The following is a 21,282-nucleotide window of genomic DNA, read 5'->3' as shown; positions in this document are numbered from 1 at the left end:
TAAGGATGTCGACTTGGGGTTTAGGATTCTCTGACACTCTTAGTTTCGATGGCACAAATTTTGATGTTTGGGTAATTCGCATGCTTAATCACTTTCGGGTCTTGGACCCAAAATTAGAGCGAATTGTAGATATGGGGTTTTTCTCCACCAAACGGTTCTCAAAATATATCTTTAGAGGATGAGAAAAACTCTTATCTCGATGCTCAAGCTTCTAATGTGCTTATTGATGCTTTAAGCAATGTAGTTATATTTCAACTCATGCCATTCCGGGATGCTCATGAGTTGTGGACAAAGCTTCAAGATAAATATGGTGTTGGAAATATGCCCTAGAGGCAATAATAAAATGGTTATTATCATATTTCCTTGTTCATGATAATCGTCTATTGTTCATGCTATAATTGTATTAACAGGAAACAGTAATACATGTGAATAAATAGATCACAAAGTGTCCCTAGCAAGCCTCTAGTTGGCTAGCTCGTTAGTCAATAGATGATCATGGTTTTCTGATCATGGGCATTAGATGTCATGGATAACGGGATCACATCATTAGGAGAATGATGTGATGGACAAGACCCAATCCTAAGCATAGCACTAGATCTATTGTTCGTATGCTAAAGCTTTTCTAATGTCAAGTATCTTTTCCTTCGACCGTGAGATTGTGCAACTCCCGGATACTGTAGGAGTGCTTTGGGTGTATCAAACGTCACAACGTAACTGGGTAACTATAAAGGTGCACTACGGGTACCTCTGAAAGTGTCTGTTGGGTTGGTACGAATCGAGATCGGGATTTGTCACTCCGTGTGACGGAGAGGTATCTCTGGGCCCACTCGGTAGAACATCATCATGAGCTCAATGTGACTAAGGAGTTAGTCACACGATGACGTGCTACGGAACGATTAAAGAGACTTACCGGTAACGAGATTGAACAAGGTATAGGTATACCGACGATCGAATCTCGGGCAAGTTCTATACCGACGGGCAAAGGGAATCGTATACGGGATTGATTGAATCCTTGACATCGTGGTTCATCCGATGAGATCATCGTGGAGCAAGTGGGAGCCACCATGGGTATCCAGACCCCGCTGATGGTATTGCCCGGAGAGGCGTCTCGGTCATGTCTGCCTGTCTCCCGAACCCGTAGGGTCTACACACTTAAGGTTCGATGACGCTAGGGTTATAGGGAATTGTTATACAAGGTTACCGAAAGTTGTTCGGAGTCCTGGATGAGATCCCGGACGTCAAGAGGAGCTCCGGAATGGTCCGGAGGTAAAGATTGATATATAGGACGGACGGTTTCGGATACCGGAAGTGTTTCGGGCATCACCGGTAACGTACCGGGACCACCGGGACCACCGGAGGTGGCCCCGGGGGTCCACCGAAGGGGGGCAACGACCCCGGGGGGTAAATTGGGCCAAGTGGGGAAGGGAAAAGGGGGGCAAACCTTAAGCGAGGTGGTCCTAAGGCCCACCAGGGGTGCGCCACACCCCTCCTCCCCTCTTGGCCGCCGCACCAGCCCCCATCTAGGGCTGCCCCCCCCCCCAGTAGAGGGAAACCCTCAAGGGGGCGCAGCCCCTCCCTCCCCCTCTATATAGTGGGCACTTTTGGCCATTGGAGATCAGACTTTTGCCTCTCTCTCGGCGCAGCCCTGCCCTTCTTCCTCCTCCTCTCTGCCGGTGCTTGGCGAAGCCCTGCCGGGAGACCTCGTCTCTCCATCAACACCACGCCGTCGTGCTGCTGGAGTTCTTCCCCAACTTCTCCCTCCTCCTTGCTGGATCAAGGTGCGGGAGACGTAACCGGGTTGCACGTTTGTTGAACGCGGAGCTGTCGTAGTTCGGCACTAGATCGGAATCGCTGCGAGTACGACTCCGTCAACCGCGTTCTAGCAACGCTTCCGCTTAGCGATCTTCAAAGGTATGAAGATGCTCTTACCCCTCTCTCTTTGCTGGTCTCTCCATAGGAAGATCTGAATATGCATAGGAAAATTTTGAATTTATGCTACGTTACCCAAAAGTGGTATCAGACCTAGGTTTTCTATGGATAGATTCTATGCACGAGTAGAACACAAAAGTTGTGGGCGATGATTTGTCAATTTGCTTGCCGCTACTAGTCTTATTCTTTTCCGGCGGTATTGTGGGATGAAGCGGCCCGGACCGACTTTACACGTACGCTTACGTGAGACTGGTTCCACCGACAGACATGCACACCGTGCATAAAGGTGGCTAGCGGGTGTCTGTCTCTCCTACTCTGGTCGGATTGGATTTTATGAAAAGGGTCCTTATGAAGGGTAAATAGCTTTGGCATATCATCGTTGTGGCTGTCACGTAGGTAAGAAGGCGTTCTTGCTAGAAACCCAAATCAGCCACGTAAAACTTGCAACAACAATTAGAGGACGTCTAACTTGTTTTTGCAGGGTTTGACATGTGATGTGATATGGACAAAGTTGTGATGTTGCATGTATGATGTATGAGATGATCATGTTATTATAATAGGTTTCACGACTTGCATGTCGATGAGTATGACAACCGGCAAGAGCCATAGGAGTTGTCTTAATTTATTGTATGAGATGCAACGCCATGTGCTTACTACTTTTACTTCATTGCTAACGGTTAGCTATAGTAGTAGTGATAGTAGTAGTTGGCGTGACGACTACACGGAGACACGATGATGGAGATCATGGTGTCACGCCGGTGACGATGATGATCATGCGATGCCTGAAGATGGACATCGAAAGGGCGAAGATGATAATGGCCATATCATGTCACTATATGATTGCATTGTGATGTTTATCATGTTTTACATCTTATTGCTTAGAACGTAGGTAGCATAATAAGATGATCCCTCTTAAAATTTCGAGAACGTATTCCCCTAAGTGTGCACCGTTGCGAAGGTTCGTTGTCTCGAAGCACCACGTGATGATCGGGTGTGATAGATTCTAACGTTCGCATACAATGGGTGTAAGCCAGATTTACACACGCGAAACACCTAGGTTGACTCGACGAGCTTAGCATGTACAGACATGACCTCGAATACAAGAGACCGAAAGGTCGAACATGAGTCGTATGGTTGAATACGATCAGCATGAAGTTTCTCACCATGGTGACTAGTCCATCTCACGTGATGATCGGACACAAGTTAGTCAACATGGATCATGTATCACTTAGATGACTAGAGGGATGTCGATTTAAGTGGGAGTTCATACTTAATTTGATTAAATGAACTTAATTGTCATGAACTTAGTCTAAAAGTTGTCTTTATAAATATTGTAGATGGCCAACGTCAACCTCAATTTCAATGCATTCCTAGAGAAAAACAAGCTGAAAGATGATGGTAGCAACTATGCGGACTGGGTTCGCAACTTGAAGCTCATCCTTGAAGCAGCTAAAAAGGCTTATGTCCTTGATGCGCCGTTAGGTGACCCTCCCGCTCCCGCAGCAGCCCAGGACATTCTGAACATTTGGCAAATGTGGAGTGATGACTACTCTCTGGTTAGGTGTGGCATGTTATACAGTTTAGAAACGGGGATCCAAAGGCGTTTTGAGCAACACGGGGCATATGAGATGTTCCAGGAGCTGAAGCTAGTTTTTCAAGCTCATGCCCGTGTCGAGAGATATGAAGTCTCCGACAAGTTCTTTAGATGTAAGATGGAGGAGAACAGTTCTGTCAGTGAGCACATACTCAAAATGTCTGGGTTACACGGCCGTCTAACTTCACTTGGAGTCGAACTTCCGGATGATGCTATAATTGACAGAATCCTCCAGTCTCTCCCACCAAGCTACAAAGGCTTTGTGCTTAACTACAACATGCAAGGGATGGAGAAGACCATTCCCGAGTTGTACTCGATGCTCAAGTCTGCAGAAGTAGAAATCAAGAAAGAGCATCAAGTGTTGATGGTCAACAAGACCACTAGTTTCAAGAAAGGCAAGGGTAAGAAGAACTTCAAGAAAGACGGCAAAGCTGTTGCCGCGCCCGGTAAGCCAGATGCCGGGAATAAGAAAAAGAATGGACCCAAGCCTGAGACTAAGTCCTTCTATTGCAAAGGAAAAAGGTCACTCGAAGCGGAACTGCCCCAAATACTTAGCGGACAAGAAGGCCGGCAACGTTAAAGGTAGATGTGATATACATGTTATTGATGTGTACCTTACCAGCGCTCATAGTAGCTCCTGGGTATTTGATACCGGTGTTGTTGCTCACATTTGCAACTCAAAGCAGGAACTGCGGAATAAGCGGAGACTGGCCAAGGACGAGGTGACGATGCGCGTCGGGAATGGTTCAAAGGTCGATGTGATCGTCGTCGGCACGCTACCTCTACCTCTACCATCGGGATTAGTTTTAAACCTTAATATTTGTTATTTAGTACCAGCTTTAAGCATGAACATTGTATCTGGGTCTTGCTTAATGCGAGACGGCTACTCATTTAAGTCAGAGAATAATGGTTGTTCTATTTATATGAGTGATATGTTTTATGGTCATGCTCCGCTGGTGAATGGTTTATTCTTGATGAATCTCGATTGTGATGTTACACATATTCATAGTGTGAGTACCAAAAGATGTAAATGTGATAATGATAGTCCCACATACTTGTGGCACTGCCGCCTTGGTCATATCGGCGTTAAGCGCATGAAGAAGCTCCATACTGATGGACTATTAGAGTCTCTTGATTTTGAATCATTTGACACATGCGAACCGTGCCTCATGGGCAAGATGACTAAGACTCCATTCTCAGGTATAATGGAGAGAGCAACCGACTTATTGGAAATAATACATACTGATGTGTGTGGTCCAATGAACGTTGAAGCTCGCGGTGGCTATCGTTATGTTCCCACTCTCACCGGTGATTTGAGTAGGTATGGGTATATCTACTTGATGAAGCACAAATCTGAGACGTTTGAAAAGTTCAAGGAATTTCAGAGTGAGGTTGAGAATCAACGTGAGAGAAAAATTAAATGTCTACGATCTGATCGTGGAGGAGAATATTTGAGTCACGAGTTTGGCACACACCTAAGGAAGTGTGGAATCGTTTCACAACTGACGCCGCCTGGCACACCGCAACGCAACGGAGTGTCTGAACATCGTAATCGCACTTTATTAGATATGGTACGATCTATGATGTCTCTTACCGACTTACCACTATCATTTTGGGGATACGCATTAGAAACTGCAGCATTCACTTTAAATAGGGCACCGTCTAAATCCGTTGAGACAACACCGTATGAACTATGGTTTGGCAAGAAACCTAAGTTGTCGTTTCTTAAAGTTTGGGGCTGCGATGCTTATGTGAAGAAACTTCAACTAGAAAAGCTCGAACCCAAAGCGGAGAAATGCGTATTCATAGGATACCCTAAGGAAACTATTGGGTATACCTTCTATCTTAGATCAGAAGGTAAAACCTTTGTTGCCAAGAACGGATCCTTTCTAGAGAAAGAGTTTCTCTCGAAAGAAGTAAGTGGGAGGAAGGTACAACTTGATGAGGTAATTACACCCCCTCTCGAACAGGATAGTAGCGCAGCGCGGGAAGTTGTTCCTGTGGCGCCTACACCAACTGAAGAGGAAGTTAATGATGATGATCATGAAGCTTCGGATCAAGTTACTACTGAACCGCGAAGGTCCACAAGGGCACACTCCGCACCAGAGTGGTACGGCAACCCTGTGATGGAAATCATGTTGTTCGACAACGGTGAACCTTCGAACTTTGAAGAAGCGATGGCGGGCCCGGATTCCAACAAATGGCTTGAGGCTATGAACTCCGAGATAGGATCCATGTATGAGAACAAAGTATGGACTTTGGTGGACTTGCCCGATGATCGGCGAGCCATAGAAAATAAATGGATCTTCAAGAAGAAGACTGATGCAAACGGTAATGTAACCGTTTACAAAGCTCGACTTGTCGCAAAGGGTTTTCGACAAATTCAAGGAGTTGACTACGAATAGACTTTCTCTCCCGTAGCGAAGCTGAAATTAGTCCGAATCATGTTAGCAATTGCCGCCTTTTATGATTATGAAATTTGGCAAATGGACGTCAAAACAGCGTTCCTTAACGGGAACCTTAAGAAAGAGTTGTATATGATGCAACCAGAAGGTTTTGTCGACCCTAAGGGTGCTAACAAAGTGTGCAAGCTCCAGCGCTCCATCTATGGGCTGGTGCAAGAATCTCGGAGTTGGAACATTCGCTTTAATGAGGTGATTAAAGCGTTTGGGTTCATACAGGTTTACGGAGAAGCTTGTCTGTACAAGAAAGTGAGTGGGAGCTCTGTAGCTTTCCTTATACTGTATGTGGATGACATATTATTGATGGGGAATAATATATAGATGTTGGAGAGCATAAAGGCCTATTTGAACAAGAGTTTTTCAATGAAGGACCTTGGAGAAGCTGCATACATATTAGGCATCAAGATCTATAGAGATAGATCAAGACGCCTCATAGGTCTTTCGCAAAGTACATACCTTGACAAGATATTGAAGAAGTTCAATATGGAAAACTCAAAGAAAGGGTTCTTGCCAGTTTTGCAAGGTATGAGATTGAATAAGACTCAGTCGCCGACCACGGCAGCAGATAGAGAGAAGATGAGTTCTGTCCCCTACGCTTCAGTCGTGGGCTCTCTAATGTATGCCATGCTGCGTACCAGACCTGATATAAACCTTGCCATAAGTTTGGTAGGGAGGTACCAAAGTGATCCAGGTATGGAACACTGGACAGCGGTCAAGAATATCCTTAAGTACCTGAAAAGGACTAAGGAAATGTTTCTCGTTTATGGAGGTGACGAAGAGCTCGTCGTAAAGGGTTACGTCGACGCTAGCTTCGACACAGATCCGGATGACTCTAAGTCACAGACCGGATACGTATATGTGTTGAATGGTGGGGTAGTGAGCTGGTGCAGCAGCAAGCAAGAAGTCGTGGCAGCATCTACATGTGAAGCGGAGTACATAGCTGCTTCAGAAGCAGCTCATGAAGGAATTTGGATGAAGGAGCTCATCACCGACCTTGGAGTGGTTCCAAGCGCGTCGGGTCCAATGACACTCTTCTGTGATAACACTGGGGCCATTGCCATAGCCAAGGAGCCCAGGTTTCACCGGAAGACGAAGCACATCAAACGCCGCTACAACTCCATCCACGACCATGTCCAGAGTGGAGTGATAGATATTTGTAAAGTACACACGGATCTGAATATTGCAGACCCGTTGACTAAACCTCTTCCACGAGCAAAACATGATCAACACCATAATGTTATGGGTGTTTGATACATCACAATGTAACTAGATTATTGACTCTAGTGCAACTGGGAGACTGTTGGAAATATGTCCTAGAGGCAATAATAAAATGGTTATTATCATATTTCCTTGTTCATGATAATCGTCTATTGTTCATGCTATAATAGTATTAACAGGAAACAGTAATACATGTGTGAATAAATAGATCACAAAGTGTCCCTAGCAAGCCTCTAGTTGGCTAGCTCGTTAGTCAATAGATGATCATGGTTTCCTGATCATGGGCATTAGATGTCATTGATAACGGGATCACATCATTAGGAGAATGATGTGATGGACAAGACCCAATCCTAAGCATAGCACTAGATCGTATTGTTCGTATGCTAAAGCTTTTCTAATGTCAGGTATCTTTTCCTTCGACCGTGAGATTGTGCAACTCCCGGATACCGTAGGAGTGCTTTGGGTGTATCAAACGTCACAACGTAACTGGGTGACTATAAAGGTTCACTACGGGTACCTCCGAAAGTGTCTGTTGGGTTGGTACGAATCGAGATCGGGATTTGTCACTCTGTGTGACGGAGAGGTATCTCTAGGCCCACTCGGTAGAACATCATCATGAGCTCAATGTGACTAAGGAGTTAGTCAAACGATGACGTGCTACGGAACGAGTAAAGAGACTTACCGGTAACGAGATTGAACAAGGTATAGGTATACCGACGACCGAATCTCGGGCAAGTTCTATACCGGCAGACAAAGGGAATCGTATACGGGATTGATTGAATCCTTGACATCGTGGTTCATCCGATGAGATCATCCTGGAGCAAGTGGGAGCCACCTTGGGTATCCAGACCATGCTGATGGTTATTGGCCGGAGAGGCGTCTCGGTCATGTCTGCCTGTCTCCCGAACCCGTAGGGTCTACACACTTAAGGTTCGATGATGCTAGGGTTATAGGGAATTATTATACGAGGTTACCGAAAGTTGTTCAGAGTCCTGGATGAGATCCCGTACATCACGAGGAGCTCCGAAATGGTCCGGAGGTAAAGATTGATATATAGGACGGATGGTTTCGGATACCGGAAGTGTTTCGGGCATCACCGGTAACGTACCGGGACCACCGGGACCACTGGAGGTGGCCCCGGGGGTCCACCGAAGGGGGGCAACGACCCCGGGAGGGAAATTGGGCCAAGTGGGGAAGGGAACCAGCCCCTAGGTGGGCTGGTGCGCCTCCCCACTCAGCCCAATGCGTGGGGGAGAGAAAAGGGGGGCAAACCCTAAGCCAGGTGGGCCTAAGGCCCACCAGGGGTGCGCCACACCCCTCCTCCCCCCCCCCCTGGCCGCCGCACCATCCCCCATCTAGGGCTCCCCCCCCCCAGGAGAGGGAAACCCTCAAGGGGGCGCAGCCCCTCTCTCCCCCTATATATAGTGGGCACTTTTGGCCATTGGAGATCAGACTTTTGCCTCTCTCTCGGCGCAGCCCTGCCCTTCTTCCTCTTCCTCTCTGCCGGTGCTTGGCGAAGCCCTGCCGGGAGACCTCGTCTCTCCATCGACACCACGACGTCGTGCTGCTGGAGTTCTTCCCCAACCTCTCCCTCCTCCTTGCTGGATCAAGGTGCGGGAGACGTCACCGGGCTGCACGTGTGTTGAACGCGGAGGTGTCGTAGTTCGGCACTAGATCGGAATCGCTGCGGGTACGACTCCATCAACCGCGTTCTAGCAACGCTTCCGCTTAGCGATCTTCAAAGGTATGAAGATGCTCTTACCCCTCTCACGTTGCTGGTCTCTCCATAGGAAGATCTGAATATGCGTAGGAAAATTTTGAATTTATGCTACGTTACCCAACATATGGTACGTCCAAGATTTGTGGGAATGATTGTTCTCCCTCCACCTCCGGTCGTGTGCTCTTCTCAACTTCATCTGCTTCACCTATATGTGGATTGCCACAAGGAATTGATATGGTGAGTAGTGGTGATCATTGCAATGATGATAGTGGGTTTATTGTTGATGATACTTCTTCACTATATTTTTGCAATGGTTCATCTTTGGGCATTAACACTTCGATCACTCTAAATGTTTTACATGCTTGTGTTAATAGTCCTTACATATCATGTAAAAACTGCATGACTAAATCTCATGATTATATGATTCCTATATCTTGTTGCCAAGATAAAAAAATGTATATATTTCCTCGAGTTGTTGTGCTAACAAAGTAGGGGAAATTCATCACTCCATGGAACAAGATGTGGCCTTGAATTATGCTTCAAGGGATCCTACTATGGCGCCCTCCGTTTAATCATACGCTAATCATACACGCAAATGCGTATGATCAAACCCAAGGACTCACGGGAAGATATCACAACACAACTCTAGACACAAATAAAACCATATTAGCTTCATATTACAAGCCAGGGGCCTCGAGGGATAGAATACAGAAGCTCGATAAGCACACGAGTTAGCGCAAGCAACAATATCTGAGTACACACATAAAACATGGGGTGCCTTAGAGAAGGCTAGCACAAAAGAAACACGATCGAACAAGGCAGGGCCTCCTGCCTGGGAACCTCCTAAACCACTCCTGGTCTTCAGCGGCCTCCACGAAGAAGTCACCATCGGGGTGACAGGCGTCGGCAGGAAACTCCATCTCCTGGGCTCCAACAACTGGTCGCAGCAACGGATCAAGGGGACAAAGGGGGAGCAAAGCAACGGTGAGTACTCATCCAAAGTACTCGCAAGACTTACATCAGAACTATGCTAAGTATGCATCAGTATCAAAGAAGGGGTTATATGTGGACTGACTGCAGCAATGCGAGAATAGAGAGAGAAGGCCTAGTCCTGTCGAAGACTAGCATCTTCAGGGTCTTGCAACAATAGACGAGAGTAGAATAGGTGTAACACAAGTAATAGTCATATTGTTGCAGGAACATTAAAGTGAGGCCACGCCCAGAGATCCTCCCTCGACTCCCTACGAGGAAGCAATCCCAATGCAACTAATTCTAGTTTAGTAACAATTGTAGTTGTATAAGATCAGGGCACAAATCCAAGTCGTCCTATAACCGTGGACACGGCTATTCGAATAGATAAGTTCTTCCCTGCAGGGGTGCACAACATATTCCCCGACACGCTCGATAACACTCTAGCCGGACACACTTTTCTGGGTCATGCCCGGCCTCGGAATATCGACACGTCGCAGCCCCACCTAAGCTGAGCAAAGAGGCCAGCCCGCTAGTCTAAATCCTAAGCGCAAAGGGTTCATGGGCCCAATTCCCCTCCGCGCTCCTGCACGATGCATGGGCGGCCGACGATTGTCCTAGCACCACTTAATCACAAGTGCGATGCATCTCGGGACCACTCGAGTGCGCCCCGCTACATCGCTGACGTCTGAAGAGCTTCGGCTGATACCGCGACGTCGAGTACCCATAATTCTTCCCACGCAGACGGTTAGTGCAAAATAAGGCCTTCCGACCAACCCAGATCAAATACCCAAATCCATTATCATTTTAATTAGGCCAACGACACAATCTCGCGGGACTCCACCCGTCTTAACAACTAATCACTAATGATCCCAGTAACATGGCCGAGTAACTTTGTGGTTGTAACATCGAGTGGAATCCGAGGTATCACCCTCGTTGGATTCTGAATGGTGCATCCGTCAAGGTGGGCTTAGAGGAATCACCCTCGGGGGTCCCACACTTGAGGGGTTACACGACAGAGGCATCGTCGGGAGTGGTGAAGGAGGAATCACCCTTGATAACCACGACCGACTAGCTGTACTACAGAGATATCATCAGGAGTACTTAACGAGGTGTCACCCTCGGTACCCGATAGTATCCCTGCAACATCGTACAACTAAGGGGTGTGTATGTGTTCTGTCGGGTTTGGCACGTCGATCAGGGATCGAGATTTGAAAGCAAAGTGGGGCAACTGGACTACGGGGTCAGAGGGGATGACTGCTCCACCTATACTAAGCAGTTTAAAGGTACAATACTGAAAGTAACAGTTCATCAAAAATAGGCTATGCATCAGATATAGGAGCTAACTACAACAGTAGCAAAATACTAATGCAAGCATGAGGGAGAAAGAATAGGCGATATAGGAATGATCAAGGGGTTTGCTTGCCTTGCTGCTGTGCGGCAAAGGACTGATCGGCAGGGTCGTAGATGTACCCGGCAGCAGCGTCAGTCTCGGGGTCTACCGATAAGAAGAGGGGGAAGAAACAATAAATAATAGCAACGGTGCAACACAATGCATGACATGGCAAGATGCAGGTTAGGCATGAGCCAACGCAGCAACATCCGTCATAGACGGGTCGGAAGAATACCTCACATATTTTCCGGGTCTCTGGCTACTATGTGTCAGACTCGAAATGATGGAAATGTTCTATGTTTGCTATGCTAGGGATGCGTGACACACGAATGGACCGTGTATCCGGGTTCGTCTCGTTCTGCTGATCAACTTTCATGTTGAAAGTATTTTGATCTGACTTACGGATTATTTTATATTAATTTTTAAAGTTTTATTAATTATTTAGGAATGAAAAACAGATTTAACTAACTTAATTAAATGCTAATATGACATCATCATGATGCCATGCTGACATCAGTAGTTGACTGGTCAACTAACCAGTGGATCCCACGTGTCATAGACACAATTTATTAACTAAGTTTAAATATTAATTAATCATATTAATTTAGTGGGGGACCCACGTGTCATACCTATTTAGGTTAATTATTTATCCTAATTAACAGATTAACTTATATATCTATTTAATTAATTACGTAATTAATCAAATAATATATCTAATTATTTATTTATTTATTATATCCTAATTTTTAAAAATAGTAATTACTGCTTAACTAATTAATTAACCCAATTAATTAATTAATTTATATTAAATATTTATAAAACTATATTACTATTATTATTTTAGGTTTTTACGAGGACCCAACCTGTCATTTGATGGGATCTGTGGGGCCAACTGTCATTGGGACAGCAAGCACCCACCTACATGCACACGCATTCGTACACCCAAATTTACTCATACACACATTTTTACACAAATACATATTTTGCATATACATACATACGTATACATGCCCATACACATACATATACCTAAATACTCTTTTTTTGTTTTTGTTCTTTACATACACAAACGCACAAGTCTGAGGGGGTTATCCCCCATAATCAAATCGCAGGGGGGGCGCCGGACCAAATGGAGAAGGAGGAGGGGGGCTCACAGCTCGTGTAGGGAGGATGCAATGGGCGTGGGGAGGGGCGACGGCCGGCGACGTCGGTGTAGAGGCGGATCAGGCGCGGAACGGCGCGGAGGGGCCCGGCCAACAATGACCGAGGTGATGACCGATGACGTAAGGGTGCCGCCGGTGAAGCGGCGGTGGCGTCACGGGGCGCGGGTGCCGGTGGCGAACCGGAGGAGGACCGGCGGGGAGGGTCCCGGTGGCGGGGCCACCGTGAAGAGGCGAGGGGAGATCGAGGGAGGAGAGGGCTCCGGTCGGCAGGAAGGTTAGCCGGAGGAAGGGCCGCCGGCGAGTGGAGTGGTGCAGGGGCAGCGCGAGGTGGGGGTGAGGCCGCCGGGAGAGGAGGGTTTGTCGGCGGTGGGGGGTTGCGCACCGGAGGGGGGTAGGGGCATTGCTGGTTGAATGGAGGGCGAGCCCTGGGGGCGAGGTAGATCTGGTGGCAGAGAGATGGGAGGGGGCGATGGGAGGCACGAACGGAGGTGGGGGACGAGGGGGTCGATCCCCTCGTGGGTTCGAGCGCTGGGTGGGGCGACGGGAGCCACAGGAGGGGCGAGGCGAGCGCTCGGGCGCAGGGGAACGGGAGGAGGCGCGGGGGTTGGGGGTGCGTCGTGGGGCAGAGGGTGACGAGGGAGTTACCCTCGTCCCTTTCTAGCGGCGGGGAAGGAACTCGGAGGGGGGTGCGGTTGGGCTTAGGGTTAGAGGGGGGGTTTATACCTCCCAAATTAGGTGGGTTGGCTGGGTCAACTTGGCTGAGGTTGCCCACGGGTTTTTTTAATTATTATTATTATTATTTCTTTTTAATTTTGTTTTAGTTTTATTTTATTTTAGCGCAATAAACCCTCTCAAAATTAGTGCTTCCAAAAGGGGTAATTCTTCTAGGTAATATCCGACACAACCGGACATTATTATTCCGACATTCGAAAACTTTTACTGCTTGACTTAAATTTTAAATCTTAATTTGAACCGTTCTGACCTAATGCGAGATTAACGATAGGAAAACACGGTGACATGGCATCCTCTGCATAGGTTTACGGTAGCAGCAGTTGAAGATGTCACAACTCTCCCCTAGTAACAAGAATTCTCGTCCTGAGAATTAAGAGGTAGAAGGAAAAAAAGCTCGGGGTATTCATCACGAAGATGATCCTCGCGTTCCCAAGTTGCTTCATTTTCAGAATGATTTCACCATTGCACTTTAAGGAACTTGGTGACTCCGCGACGAGTCTTACGTTCAGCCCGGTCGAGAATGAAGATCGGTCGCTCTTTATAAGAGAGGTCTTGTTGCAGCTCAAGCATATCATGATCCACTGCTCGAATAGGATCCTTGAAGCAACGACGGAGCTCAGAAACATGGAAGACATCAGTTCCAATTGATAAGCCACTCTTCCATGCCTTTCGAGAATAGTGAAACGACCAATGTAGCGAGGAGCTAACTTTCCCTTGATCACAAAACAGTGTGCGCCTCTCATTGGTGTGACACAAAGATATGCCTTTTCGCTAGGTTGATAGACCATATCCTGATGATGACGGTCATACTGAATTTCTGACGGGACTGAGTAGACTTCAGATTCTCATGAATAATGCGGACTTGATCTTCAACGGGTTGGGCAACATCCGCACCGAAGAGTGATCAGTCCATTGAACGGTGGCTCTAGAATTTCATACGAAGCCAAGTGCACAAGATACTTTGGAGTCAAAGATGTACAGGAGAGCCATGCTTCAATCGTGTGGAACTTTGGGTTATGGGTCCACCATGTGGGCCGAGAGTAGGCAGAGTGGTGACATATTATACGGTCTGGTAGCAAGACATGTCAGAGGATAACATGTCAGTTATGTTGGCAACCACATCGGTACCAAGGGCGGGGGACGACTAGAACCATTTTCCTGCTCATTGAAACGAGGCGGACCAATAGGCAAGGTCCTCGTCCACCGGCGGCTACCGGAATGTATCCACAATAGTAACAAGGTTTTACTAACAGAGTTGTATACCGAGAATGTTACCTAAGCACGGAATTAACACTGCTTAGATAAGTTATGCCACAAGAAAAGCCAAACAGAACAATGGGAAGGAAAAATGTCTTCACACACACAAGTATTAGAGTATACCATTCCCGAGGGAAACATAGAGTATGTTGTAAATGATAGGTCATCAAGTGCATAACCATGTTGATAAAAGGGCAAGGAGAAATCATGATGTTTACCCATACCATATGGTTTGGATAATTGATCAGGAACAGTTTAGCATTGCGCTTCCAATGTTCCTATTGAAAATTGAAGTACCACATTATTGCTTCGAGGTAGCATCGACATGGTCACCAGATAAAGGTCGGGCCAATGGGTACACAAAGAGGATCCATGAGGAACAACTTATGAAATAAGTCATATAGTTTTCCACAGGGTAGAATGGCTAACCTTACGCATGGAAGAATTTATGTCAATAGGTCCTTCGGTCGGGTGTGCCAGACAAGACATCACCGTACCGATTACATAAAGACCAAAGTTATAATTATTGGGAAAATGTTCCAACCATCATATCTGCCCGAGATTCTGATCTGGTTGGTGTTAGGATACCTCAGACTGAAGATGCCTGAGAAGAAAAGATGATGATGTGGGATTCTCAGGACATGAATTACACAAGCAATCCTTGGACCACGAGTTGGATTGTAAGACACATGAACACCATGTCAAGACATTCGACTGAGTTCTCATTTGGGAACCATCATCGAGGATAACAAGGCTCCATGTGTAAGTCTGGATTAGCTCTTATGAAGGAACTTATTTTCCCTTGATCAAATCAGTCAGTGGCTTGGCGTGCTAAGAGAACTTATATGAAGTGAAGATAACAAATCTTCAAAACGTATAACACTTCACACTTGCGTGCATGATTTGGGAAGATCCTAGAAGAAGCAAAACAAAACTTCCACATATTCACGGTGGCAAGAATACACATAAGCTTTGGGGAAACATTTCTGATATCAAGCACATTCTTCATGAGCTAGGCACAAGTATAATCCTTTCAAGAGTTTCATCGTGGAACATTGAGAAGTTGAGGGTGTGGCTGATGGGCTCAACAACAATCCCTCAAGATTTTGACAGGGATGAATTTATAGGATTATAATATCAAGGGGATAATATTTGTCAAATCAAATGGTATAATGTCGTATGCTCGAGGGAACAACAACAATTAAACATTGGTTGAATGGTGCACTCGGAAATACAAACGGAGTAGCACAATTAATGTCAAAAATGATGAGTCAACACCCAACACACTAAGAATGAAACAATCAGTTGTTAGCCTCAAGGCAATAGGGTTGCCAGAAGTATTGGAATCACACATCATAGTTCAATTTTCGTATACCGGTTAGAAACAACACGGGACCAAGAAATGAATGGTGACGGCGAGAAGTATTACTATATGAACAATTCTTAAGACGTGTGCAATCCTCACGACATTCTTGACATAAAAGATAATAATACTCCAAGGTAGAAGATAACATAAGCCGAATAGCAAGGAACTTAAGGGACAACACAAAACATGAACACGTTTGTGTTGGAGGGAAGGCAAAAAAGGTTGTTGATGAAAACACAAATCAACGAGGGGCAAGGATGGCATTTCTCATCATGCATGCGATTGATACCCTATAAGAGCTCGGGATGCTGATGATGATAACGACACATTTGTCGAGAAGCTTGATGAAGATGTAATCGTTTAGCGACGACATCAAGCAAGGGAATGATGAAGCAAGAGGTTATCGGAATCACACATAAGACTGCTAGCTTAGAATTGAGATTGCCTTTCAAGACAACCAACATGATGGGGAAATCTCGATGCAAACTGAGTGCACTGTTGGAAATGTGTCCCATGGATGAAAGACATATTTAGCATGGTCAAGCTTTAGCATGACGATGATGATGTAGCCTAACAACTTGGAATGACATGATCGAGTACAAACTCGTAAACAAGGAAGATTACTAAAGGTTGTTGAATCGCAATGCGTACTCGATTCAGTTGTCGATGTACTTGCATGTCCAACGACTCAAAACACGAGGAAACTGGAATCAGCAAAAAGTCATAGTTGATGAGGAGCTCACAAGAAGTTATATAGCTCCGTCATATTTTTGAGATAACAAGGATAGTACTCAGAGGTAGATCAACATCAAGGCTTGGACCGATATATAGATCTGAAGAAGACAAGTACCTTGACTCGCGTGAGAATGAAATCATTGTAGGACAACATGGTCGGAACCACGATTGCGAAGGACAAGATCACAGATCCCAGATTTAAACCACGGAATGAATGATTATTGATATGAGAAGATTCTATGATAGGATCAACGTCGTTTCCATGGGCATGAACACAAAGCTCAAGGTCGACTCTCACTTCATCAATGCATCACCTCCCATTTACTCCTCAACTTTGATCGGGTTGTAGCTTTGAAAGGATATTCGGCAAAGCGCCAGAAGAGTAAGACTCATGGAAACTTTTCGAGTCATATTGATTTAGAAAGGCATAGGTTCAACCCATCAGGGCATCTTAGGAACATATACCATACACTCCAAGAGTAATTAACACATGTTTGAAGAGCATGGCTGAGAAAGCATAGTATACAATTCTACCAGAGGGAGAAGACTCAATTTACCAATGGCATCACGTGTCAGGGAAAGTAATCATAAGAATTTTCGAAAGCAAAGGATGCCATTGGATAATAACCCAGAATGAGTCTGTCAATCCACAAAGGACTTGATGTGAGTATCGGTACTCAATCAGAGGGAGACAGGATGCAATGCATCAGTATATAGAACATCTGAAAAATGATGATACTTAATTACCAACGGAATTAGGATTTCTAGGTTGGTTTATCATAATCAGATGCTCCGATCAAATACAAATAAGTTGAACGAACTAGATGGACAACCAACCAAAGTTGATTTGCCGAGAACTAGCTCTGTCTGGGAGGACGTCTGAGCCGGAAAGAAAATTTATGAGTATCAACAGATGATTGTGCGCATTCACACAACGGTAGAATCAATAAGACCACAGGAAAATCACAAAGGATTTTAATGAATGTTGCTAGACATATGGATTTAACCATAACATAAGCAGGTGAAAAAGGTCAAGAGCAATAGGCTACTGGGGATTCCGAAAGATCAAATAGTAATTCAAAGAACTTTCAAAACCCATGACAACTGAGGATGGACGAATCCCCGATAAGAAAATTCGTTGTATCTCATAAAACAAGAGCAATTGGAAAAGAAAGTATGGATGAAATTTGGATGTAACCATCCATAGTGGTTGATGAAGGAAGGGAAAATTGCAGAAGCGATGAGCAACAACTCTCGATAGAACATCGAAGAGTATTTGTAGGTTTTTCTAACGGATAAAGCCATCGCCTGGAATACGGGGCTATTCGGGGGGAAGTATTTACGAGAATCTAGAGTTAGAGTTACCAAAATCTTTAACCCGAAAGAGAAGAGAGAGTAGAGCCCAGAGTATAGGAAAGGAGTAAAAGATACTAATACCACCCAATTGAGATGTGGGCCCGTAAGCCACAACATCAATGTTAGTAAAGTTTTTCAAACACTAGAATCAACTTCGGCCAAGGAGTTGGAAAGGGGGCTACCTACAAGCAGTCAGCTATGATACCAACTTGTGACGCCCTCCGTTAAATCGTACGCTAATCATACATGCAAATGCGTACGATCAAACCCAAGGAGTCACGGGAAGATATCACAACACAACTCTAGACACAAATAAAACAATATCATCTTCATATTACAAGCCAGGGGCCTCGAGGGCTAGAATACAGAAGCTCGATAAGCACACGATTTAGTGGAAGCAACAATCTCTAAGTACACACATAAAACATGGGGTGCCTTAGAGAAGGCTAGCACAAAAGAAACACGATCGAACGAAGTGAGGCCTCCTGCCTGGGAACCTCCTAAACTACTCCTGGTCTTCAGCGGCCTCCATGAAGAAGTCAGCATCGAGGTGACAGGCGTCGGCAGGAAACTCCATCTCCTGGGCTCCAACAACTGGTCGCAGCAACGGATCAAGGGGATAAAGGGGGAGCAAAGCAACGGTGAGTACTCATCCAAAGTACTCGCAAGACTTACAACAGAACTATGCTAAGTGCATCAGTATCAAAGAAGGGGTTATATCTGGACTGACTGCAGCAATGCAAGAATAGAGAGAGAAGGCATAGTCCTATCGAAGACTAGCATCTTCAAGGTCTTGCAGCAATAGACGAGAGTAGAACAGGTGTAACACAAATAATAGTCATATTGTTGCAGCAATATTAAAGTGAGGTCACGCCCAGAGATCCTCCCTCGACTCCCTGCAAGGAAGCAATCCCGAGGCAACTAATTCCAGTTAAGTAATAATTATAGTTGTATAAGATTAGGGCACAACTCCAAGTCATCCTGTAACCGTGGACACGGCTATTCGAATAGATAAGTTCTTCCCTGCACGGGTGCACAACATATTCCCTGACGCGCTCGATAACACTCTGGCCGGACACACTTTTCTGGGTCATGCCCGGCCTCAGAATATCGACACGTCGCAGCCCCACGTAAGCTCAGCAACGAGGCTAGCCCGCTGGTCTAAATCCTAAGGGCAAAGGGTTCATGGGCCCACTTCTCCTCGGCGCTCCAACACGATGCGAGGGCGGCCAACGTTGGTCCTAGCACCCCTTAATCACAAGCGCGATGCATCTCGGGACCACTCGGGCGCGCCCCGCTACATCGCTGACGTCTGAAGAGCTTCGGCTGATACCGCGACGTCGAGTACCCATAATTCTTCCCACGCAGACGGTTAGTGCGTAATAAGGCCTTCCGACCAACCTAAATCAAATACCCAAATCCATTATCATTTTAATTATGCCAACGACACAATCTCGCGGGACTCCACCCGTCTTAAGAACTAATCACTAATGATCCCACTAACATGGTCGAGTAACTGTGTGGTCGTAACATCGAGGGGAATCCGAGGTATCACCCTCGTTGGATTCCGAACGATGTATCCGTCAAGGTGGGCTTATAGGAATCACCCTCGGGGGTCCCACACTTGAGGGGTTACACGACAGAGGCATCGTTGGGAGTGGTGAAGGAGGAATCACCCTCGATAACCACGACCGACTAGTTGTACTACAGAGATATCATCAGGAGTACTTAACGAGGTGCCACCCTCGGTACCCGATAGTATCCCTGCAGCGTCGTACAACTAAGGGGGGTGTATGTGCTGTGTCGGGTTTGGCTCGTCGATCAGGGATCGAGATTTGAAAGCAAAGCGAAGCAACTGGACTATGGGGTCAGAGGGATGACTGCTCCACCTTGGTATGTCTCCAACGTATCTATAAATTTTGATGGTTTCATGCTATTATCTTGTGAGACTTTGGATGTTTTGCATGCCTTTTATATATTTTTTGGGACTAACTTATTAACTCAGTGCCAAGTGCCAGTTCCTGTTTTTTCCATGTTTTTGACCCTTTTCAGTGGAGATTTTGAAACGGAGTCCAAACGGAATAAAATCCCCGAAAAGAATTTTTCCGTAACGGAAGAAGATCAGGAGACTCGAGAGCCAATGCAGGGGGGCCCCACAAGCCCTCACCCCGCAGCCAGGGGGAGGCTGCGGCCCACAGGCTTGTGGGCCCCCTGGATGCCCTCTGCCCTAGGGGTTGCGCCTATATATTCCCTAAAAATCCCAAAAAAATCAGATCATCGAAAGTACTTTTCCGCCGCCGCAAGCTTCTGTCTCCGCAAGATCCCATCTGGGGCACGTTCTGGTGCCCTATCGGAGGGGGGATTCAGATACAGAGGGCTTCTTCATCAACACCATGACCTCTCCGATGATGCGTGAGTAGTTCACCATAGACCTACGGGTCCATAGCTAGTAACTTGATGGCTTCTTCTCTCTCTTGGATCTTCAATACAAAGTTCTCCATGATCTTCATGGAGATCTATCTGATGTAATCTTCTTTTGCGGTGTGTTTGTCGAGATCCGATGAATTGTGGATTTATGATCAGATTATCTATGAATCTTATTTGAGTTTCTTGTGATCTCTCTTATGCATTATTTCATATCCTTGTAATTCTCTTCGAGTTGTGGGTTTTGTTTGGCCAACTAGATCTATGATTCTTTCAATGGGAGAAGTGCTTGGTTTTGGGTTCATACCGTGCGGTGACCTCACCCAGTGACAGAACGGGTACCGAGGCACGCATCGTGTTGTTGCCATCAAGGGTAAAAAGATGGGGTTTTCATCATTGGTTTGAGATTATCCGTCTACATCATGTCATCTTGCTTAAGGCGTTACTATGTTCGTCATGAACTAAATACACTAGATGCATGCTGGATAGCGGTCGATGTGTGGAGTAATAGTAGTAGATGCAGAAAGTATCGGTCTACTTGTCTCGGACGTGATGCCTATATGTATGATCATTGCCTTAGATATCGTCATGACTTTGCACGGTTCTATCAATTGCTCGACAGTAATTTGTTCACCCACCGTGATATTTGCTATTTTGAGAGAAGCCTCTAGTGAACACTATGGCCCCCGGGTCTACTCCACACCATATTTTCAGCCTTACACTTTTTTACTTCAGTGCACTTTCCGCCTTCAGATCTCACTTTGCAAACAATCTTGAAGGGATTGACAACCCCTTTGAAGCGTTGGGTGCAATCTTGTTTGTGTTTGCGCACGTACTCTGGACTTGACGAGACCCTCCTTCTGGATCGATACCTTGGTTCTGAAAATGAGGGAAACACTTACTACTCCTGTACTGCATCACCCTTTTCTCTTCAAGGGAAAAACCAACGCAAGCCCAGCCTCCG

This window comes from Hordeum vulgare, chromosome 3H (assembly GCF_904849725.1).
Source record: "Hordeum vulgare subsp. vulgare chromosome 3H, MorexV3_pseudomolecules_assembly, whole genome shotgun sequence".
In the NCBI taxonomy this organism is placed as follows: Eukaryota; Viridiplantae; Streptophyta; class Magnoliopsida; order Poales; family Poaceae; genus Hordeum; species Hordeum vulgare.
This window is presented reverse-complemented; position numbering follows the sequence as displayed.